The sequence below is a fragment of the Abramis brama genome (genome assembly GCF_963993115.1).
Source record: "Abramis brama genome assembly, chromosome: 20".
NCBI classification, from domain to species: Eukaryota; Metazoa; Chordata; class Actinopteri; order Cypriniformes; family Leuciscidae; genus Abramis; species Abramis brama.
In genome coordinates, this window is record NC_139982.1 from 15,429,842 (window position 1) to 15,438,539 (window position 8,698).

At 36.4% G+C, this 8,698-nt stretch overlaps 1 protein-coding gene across 1 annotated transcript in view; it reads right to left on the reverse strand.

Annotated features, from left to right (window-relative positions):
- The window catches only part of znf469 (zinc finger protein 469), a 107,787-nt gene extending 104,459 nt beyond the window's left edge, over positions 1 to 3,328 (reverse strand). The window contains exon 1 of the mRNA XM_084094090.1: positions 3,246 to 3,328. The gene's annotated coding sequence lies outside the window, so the exon portion shown is untranslated. The remainder of the gene's footprint in view (positions 1 to 3,245) is intronic.
- Between the last annotated feature and the right edge of the window lie 5,370 nt (positions 3,329 to 8,698).

An 8,698-nucleotide genomic window follows, 5' to 3' on the forward strand; every position in this document is an offset into this window, starting at 1 on the left:
ACTTTGACTATTTTAACGATGTCTTTACTGACTTTTCTGGGCCGTCAGATGCAAATTACCTAGCAGCCTATGAAGGAGTGAGCCAGCTCTCAGATTTCATCAAAAATATCTTAATTTGTGTTCCAAAGATGAACGAAAGTCTTAAGGGGTTGGAACAACATGAGGTTGAGTAATTACTGACAGAATTTTCATTTTTGGGTGCACTAACCCTTTAATGAAGAACTGTCTCATCCTCTGTCCAAACATATCGCGCCATCCATGTCAGGTGACCTGTAAAATGCGCAAAAACTGTTTCCATTGCAGTTTTGCGAAATATTCCTTTTTCTAATTGCCTGAAAACCCCCACGTCATGTGAGCGTAAAAACTTTTTTTTTGATATATGGGAGTTTCCATTGGCCGTATTTTCAATTCGAAATTTCAGTTTGCGCAATTTGAAGGATAATGCAAACGCGGCTTATGTCACCTTAAAATGAAGCGTTACCAAATAAAGTTCCCCAAAAAATCTTACCAACCCCATTTTTTTCCTCCTTAGCAGTTAATTTGGTATACAATATTTCAGAAAAAGCCACCCTTGAATTAAAACAACAACAAACAAAAAAATTTATTGGTTGCATTACATATCAGTAAAACAATCTTTTCCTGTCTAAATGGGTGGTTCTTTGCAAGAATATGCAAAAATTTGGACCAGACTTGATTCTGCTAGTCAAAGTCTCAATGCATGACACTAATCTGTGCTAATAAAAACACCCTTTAGCACTGACTTTACTCAATATAGAGCACGTCCACCCTTAGCTTATCATGTAAATATACGTACATTAGGTAAACTAACTGAACACAGATAGGCCTAAATCTCTTACTGATAGAATCCGTCAAACCTGAATAATACATACTAGCTGCAGTGACAGACACAATCAGGTCACTGTCAGTTATTCCACTGATCTAATATCAGACCCTTTAGTTCTGCATGAATACCTGTATTAAACAGCATGTCTGAAGTATATGAGTTTTCCGCTGACATTCTTCCTGCTGAATAATACAGAGTCATGTTTCAAGTGCTGCAAAAAAGCACCTCCTCTTCCATGGAGAACTAATGACACGATCTATCTGTCAGTGGATGCAATAACTGTAGGCTGTCACTCAATACTAGGGTCCCGCCCCCTACATGCCCCTCCACTCACCCTGAAGCCTTCTAGACCTGTCAATTACCCTTAAGAAGGGGAGGAGGGGAGGGATTTTAAGAGGTGAAAGACAAATATCTCACTCAGCATGACATTGAGTGGTGGGGTTTCCCTCATGTACTGCATGACTAGATTAAACCTCAAGACAACATATATAATGGAGGAGTCAATAACTACAGCGGATCAGAATACAGGCCTCCAGGTGGTTGTCACAAATGCAAATAAACGCCTATGAGGCTGTTTATACAAGACTGGAATGATGAAGGTTAAAGTTCTGTAATTTGAACATGGTTGTATGTCTATCAACCACTGAGGCATAAAGGACAAAGTGAGAATCAATTTAGAAAAGAGTCTGAGGTGCTTTAAAGCCTATATGAATTCAACCGCCAGCCGAAAAGCACAAAAACTTTTTCTGCATCATATATAGTCATTGACACCAAAAAAAAAGAAGAAAGAAAAACAGCACACGCAAATAAGTGTTGACGATCATGGCGCCATTTTAAGTGAATTCACCTGAAGACCAGCACAAATCTCTGCCCTTGAAGCTCCAATAATTTAACCTCTAACCCTCATTTAAAGATTTCTCAGACTGTCAACAAGACTATACATGCTCTCTCAAGCCTCTTCACCTCCCCCCAAAAACAGCACACATTTTATTTTCTTCCCAAGCCACAAGAGTGCGTGAATGATGTGCCTAGCAGAAAGCCTGTTTTCTTAAGTTTGATGCTGATGTCCTGCTTTGAAGCCTGTTTTCTCACAGACAAGTCAGCGACACCCTAACTAGACATGACATATTTTTTTGCTGAAATAGGGTCCCCAACAGGGCACGGCTTATTAATAGACATTTTTCACTTCAGCCAGTGCATTCCTCAAACACAAAGCTTCACTTTGAAGAGAAGATGGATCGCAGCAGATAACTTAACATATCTGACATGTGGGAGACAGATTGTGCTTTAGGAGCGTGAAGATGTGAATGCAATTACTTGATTCCACATTATTTCAGACGTATGTCTGATTAAGATCTCCAAACATTCAATGGCACAACAAAAAGGTCATTTTTGCAGACAGTGATGTGTGATGTTAATACATAGTAATAATGCTGTAATAATACAGTAATAACAGTCCTGTCACTGACTGTCGCCGTCGGTCTGTCAGCAGAGTCTCTGTTAGTCGTGCATTTCAGATTAACCTTTGGCCTTGCTCTTTGATGAACTTACGAGGGTGTGTTCACAGTATCTCTCAACTACTCTTTATTAAGAACTACGGAACATTTTTTACCCCAAGGCTTTTAAAGGGGGGAAAAACGTTGCCTATTTAAGGCTTCATCAACCCAAATTAAACTTTTTAGTATGAAAAATACAAGCGACACAACGATGACAACTTTAAACTGAACCCTAAATATTGTTCTACAATAAAAAAAATTAAAAAGTGGATCTTTTATATGCCACTTCGGATAGGGCTTCTTTCATATGGAGAAAAATAAAATGAAAGAATTATCAATTTATTAAGTAAAAAAAAAAAAAAAACTGACAAAGCAACTGACTTTTTTTTAAATAATTAGTTGTTATATTTAAAAACATGAATTGAATATGGTTTGAAATCTATTTGTCAATTAAAAAAACAATGTGTTTGGTTACATTTAACTTAGCTTTTAGACATGAATTACATTTAAAGCAGTTTTAAATGTCTATTAATTTGTCAAATGGTTCGCTATTATTTTACTGTTACATTGAACTAAACCTATTTAATTTTTTTAGGGTTAGGGTTAAATTGGTTATTTATTCCTTAATTATACTTTTAAGTGGCACACCTAGTTCTTCATACTGCTGAATTCTCCCTGAAGCCAAAAAAAAAAAAAAAAAAACCTCCACCAATGTCCATAATATTGAGCTACATGCAGGACATTTCATGGCAGCAGCTTGAAGGGTTAATTCCTACAGTGGCTGCAGTCTGCATCATAAAATGAGATCCTTTGAACTTGCCATGGCCGAAACAAAATATGTAAATAAATGTAAAACACATAATCTTTATTTATCAGACCAATGCCAGACAGATGGATCGGCCCACCTGGGAATCCTGCCGGCTCTCCAGATGTCCAGTCCGTTGCGATTTGCAGGCCAGATCCGAATTAAGAGGAACATGAGTGTCTCCTTAAACACACACAAAAAGAACTAAATTAATATTTTCTTCCATTAATCGGTCGGACATTATAACAGCAGTGAGACAGATTGCCAAAAACGGAAAAGATTACAACTCTGATCTGTAAATCCTTGTTTGTATTTACAGATCAAATGCTCTATAGGCGCCACCATTGGGCCACACTGGCCAAGCCGGTACGGATACGGTATCATTTTCCACTCTGGGGCTGAAAATGAAGCTCATTGTAATGTAATATAAATGCTTAAGTCGCTGAATTGGAAATGCAGTGTATAAAGCGCTATATAAATAAATGTGACTTGAATCATCCTTTATGAGACTATAAATAAAGATTTACGGAAGCTATTTCTAGACGCACCTGGACAATATTAACATTTTATTCATAGCTGTAACCTAGCGTTTTAAAGTTTCTTTTAGCTACACTAAATAATTAGTTTGACGGTGACTGCTTAAACGGTGTTTACCCATTTAATATTTCCTTTATGTACAAGCTGTTGTAGATTACGAAAGACAATAATGTTTCTACCTCATTCATTAATTTAAGTATAATTTTAGACCGTAAGTTATGCATTATGAAGCCAATGTTTGTCTTTTACGCCATAATGTTTTGAAACAGTAGAAGTCAGAATGTCCTTTCTGGCTCTGAAGTTTTTCAAAGTCCCTTTGTGGCTTCCAAACCCCATGTCTCTGGCCTATACTCACACTCTATTTATGCAGGAAAATGAAGTTGAACACTTGGCCCCTCCTAAATCTGTAAACTACAATTAAGCTAAATTCCAAGTTTATTTCCAAACACCGTCCTTGTTCCAGACCATGTGAGAGGCTCGAGTCTAAAATTATAACACTTTGGGTCAGGCAGGCTTTGGGTCAGCCAATTCCTCTACGTCTGTCTCTGAGCTTGAGAAGTGGTTAAACATACTTGTGACATCCGTCATGGGCAGACACATTCAAGAACTTGATTTAAAATATGTATATACAGATGATGTGATTACGTCTGCCGTCAAACCATACCGTTTTCTTTTATCAGTACGTCTTCTTTTGATTGACAGGCATGTAATTGGAAATCAGTGTCACCTTGTCATTTCACAGGATTTTTGTCTTTCTTACGGCGACCCATAGTCAAAAAAGAGAAAACAAAATGTACATCTGACAGGGGAGGAAGGGAGTGTGAGGCCTACATTATACCTTCATTGCTGTGGTTGGAGAGAACAGTTGTGTAAAGACGAAGCGTACATGTGCCGTCACACAGTCACACTGTCTGGCAAAGTAAATTATATGGTTTTTAGCACACAATATTCTTGCAATTCTGGCTAAATTATATTTTACAATACATATATTATATATTCTGGCTATTTAATAAATAAATATTCAATATTTTCTTTTATTAATTATTTTATTTCACAAAATAATATATATATACATATACAGTATAGTATAATGTGTGTGTATATATATATATATAGTGTCTATATATGCACAAAAAGTGAACAAACAACTGCAAATAATATGATTCATATATGTGATCTCATATCTAAATTTCAAAGAACTCCCGATTCAAAGGCTTTTGAGCAACAATAGAAAACACTTTTACACTTTTTGAAAATACCACAAAAGAGTGCAAGTTTTTACCATGTTTCCATTCAATTGTGTGGTTTTATTGCTTTATTCTTTCTTTTATGATGTTTACTGTTTATTCTGCATTGGCATTAAGGCTCTGAACACAAGCTCTCTTACGCCTTCCGGAAGGAATTTATGAGACCAGAGGTTCATGTGAGGCACTGTCATTCCTACGGACGCGAGACTGGGACGACAGTTGCCCTAGAGATTAATTATACCTAGCCTGGCAATCCAAGAAGGCAAAACTTCACAGTGGAGGTCTGCTTCACTTGTGCTGTAATCCCCTCGAAATCAAAGAGCTCTGAGATCAAAAATGAGACACAGTACTTCTGTTTCGTGCTGTAATCCACATAGTATGCAGAAAGACCCAAGCAGGTTCATATGACGTAAACCACATGTGGTGCAAACCTGCACAGATCTGATGTAGGCATGATGGAGAGAGAGATGGAGTGACAAGTGAGACAGATAAAAGGACAGACAGGCAAAAAGACAGAAAAGAGGAACAGAAAGCCAGAAAGCCAGAAAGATCTAGACTGATAAGTAGACAGACAGATGGACGGAAAGAAAGACAGAGACAGACCAGCAAAAGTACAGGAGAGGAACAGACAGAGAGATATGGTAGACCAAGAGAGAGTGTCTGTCTGTTTTTGTTTACCTGTATGTTTTTTTTCAAAGGAAAAGAACAGAAACTGAGACAGACGGATGGATGGACGGATGGATGGATGGATGGATGGATAAAACAGACAGAAGAACAGCAAGACAGATAGAGATAAGGCTAGATACGTAAATAGACAGACAGTTTCATCACAAACTGCTGGTTGGGAATTCCTGTCCTAAAATAAGGCAGAAAACAAACGTATTGAAACATCTATTAGTCATGGACGTGTGGTACATGACTCTTTTGCAGAAAAAAAAGAACAGAAGATCAAGGGGCATGTTTTTTCAATGTTGGGAACAATCTGAATCAAATTATCCAGCTAAGATGACTAGACAGTTGCTTGGACTGAAACAACCGCTTCAAACAAAAGAGTGCAAACAGGTTACAGGTTTTTAGACATGAATGATCTGAATCATTCATTCAGTGCTTTCCTGCCAAAAATGAACACCATGCATCTCTCAACGCTTTCTGCAGGCAATTCAAGCCACACAGATGCGGTTAGATAAACTCATCTTAATAAAAAACATACAACTGAAATTGATTGGTCCTGATATATAACCTTGTGGTACTCCACTGACTGAAGGAACACGTGTGTCATGCTGTCTGGAACCCCCCCCCCCTAACTGCCATGACTCACTGATGAGTCATTCCCAGAGTATTTCCCACAAACACAGATCATGCGCAATACTGTGTGTGGAAGCATGAGAATTCCCAGAATTATTTTGTAATCTCAATGTTTTAGCTCGGTTTTCTTGTTCTGGGTTTTTTTCCAATTTTTAACAAACTGATAGTGGTACATAGGCTTCATTCATGGACGGCGGGTTAAAAACCATGTTAGATATCATGTATACAAACTAATTAGTATCCATGAGTGATGAGTCCACCACACAACACAATGACACCCATGGGGTGTAGAAAAAGATAAAACACACTCAAACACACTAACTTGTGCCTTTCCATTCAGGAACATTCATACTGTATGCATTGCTGTGTTTCTACTTGTGTGTTGAGTCAGCATCAAACAGCCTCCTCCTATTCAGTCTGAATGAAAAGGCCGAGGCAGGAGACATGTGAAAGTAAACACAAAGCTCTTGTGTTCAGCAGCGTTGTTACACAGTGAAGGTCTAATGGTTCCACACAAAATCTAAATTTATCCACAGATAGCTCAGTTTGGCCAACAATCACTGGGACGAGAAGAATCAACATATTTGTCAGGTCCTGACATTTATATTACGGTCAATTTAATGCATATACATATTACGGCTGTCAAGAGATTAAAAGTTGTAATCTAATTATTACATGTGCCACCAATTAATAAATTAATTAATCGCAAATTAATCGTACATCAAATTTGGCTGGAAATGACCCCCAAAAGATCATTTAAAGTCATTATTGTGTTAAATGAGAAAAAGCGTCAAATAAACATTACAAAAAGTAGCTTTAGAATGAAATATTTGATTTGATTCAACATGGAATTCATCACACATAAAATTGCTACAAAGGCCTTATTTTTTCTGAATTGGTATTTAGATATATTTACAGACCAGTTCCGCAAAAGAAAGAAAGACACACAGGTTTGAAATGACACGAGGGTGAGTAAATGTAAATAAACAGAATACATATTTTGGGGCAAACTTTCCCCAAAATATGAAATTATATTTTGAATGAAATTATACTCTAAATAAGAAACTAAAACTGCCAGTAGGGGGTGGTAACTGTCTAAATAAGTAGCCTAAGTCATTGAGTCATTCATTGATTCGATTCGTTCAAATGGCTGATTCGTTCAGGAACTAAGTAAATGGCTCTCTTTATGAATGGGCCCTTGAATCATTGGTTAATCCGATTGATTCACTCAAAACACAGATTCGGTAAGTAATGAAACACCACTGAGTGTTGCTCTGAGACGCATAGCTTTCGTTGGCAAAATTGAGAAAAAAAATACAATATTGTGTCTAATATACATATATATATATATATATGTGTGTGTGTATATATATATATATATATATATATGTGTGTGTGTGTGTGTGTGTGTGTATATATATATATATATATATATATATATATATATATATATATGATATAAATATGAGACAAAATCTCATACAGGGGCATTTTTGCCCTGATATATTGAATTTTAGGGTCATTCTATAGGCTTCATCACGAAAAAAACTGTAAATGATGCATAATTACATGCAACTAACCCTCATCCAAACCCTAATCCTACCATAACCCTATAGTAATGTTGTTCATTAATATTACTCAGTGCTTAAATATATAATTACACTGTAACAATCACACCTTAAAATAAAGTGTTACCACTAGTAACATTGCTTTTACAGTTTAGTTTACATTGCTAAAAATTATTTCTTTAAATAAATAAAAGCAGTTCTTTTGAACTTCTTTTGATCATGTGACACTGAAGTAATGATGCTGAAAATCCAGCATTGCATCGCAGAAAGAAATTACATTTCAAAATGTATTAAAATAGAAAACAATCATTACTTTTTTTCTGCATTTTTAATCAAACAAATGGAGCCTTGGTGAGCATAATAGATTTCTTTAAAAAAAAATAAAAAATTTTTAAACATACTAACTCCAAAGTGACAGTATATATAGGGGTTGTTATTTGACCAAACCATGACTTTACAGGTTTTACACTTTATAAATAGCAAATGCACTCAACCCTAGGGAGAAAACTGAATCATAAATGTCAAATGAAATACATGAATATAATAAAACATCCAGCGACAAGTGCATAAAAGCACAAGTATGTGAGTGAATGTGCCTTTTTGAAAGCAAAAGAGGCACTTATGGATTGAACCAATTCTTTAAAGAGGCTCTAGCATGTTTTAAACAGAAAAGACTGAATTACAGAGGGAGAGAGAATTACATTTTTGAGACAGAAACAAACAAAAAAAGAGAAAGGAGATGAGAGGACTGGGAAACAGATGAATAAAAGATGTCTCAATCCCTTTTCGGCCACAGACATAAACAAACTGAGAATAGTTGACTGTTGCCATCCTCTCAGAGCCCCAGTTCGGTTAAACAAAGACCAAATCTACCTGGACAGCCATGCTTTCTCGCC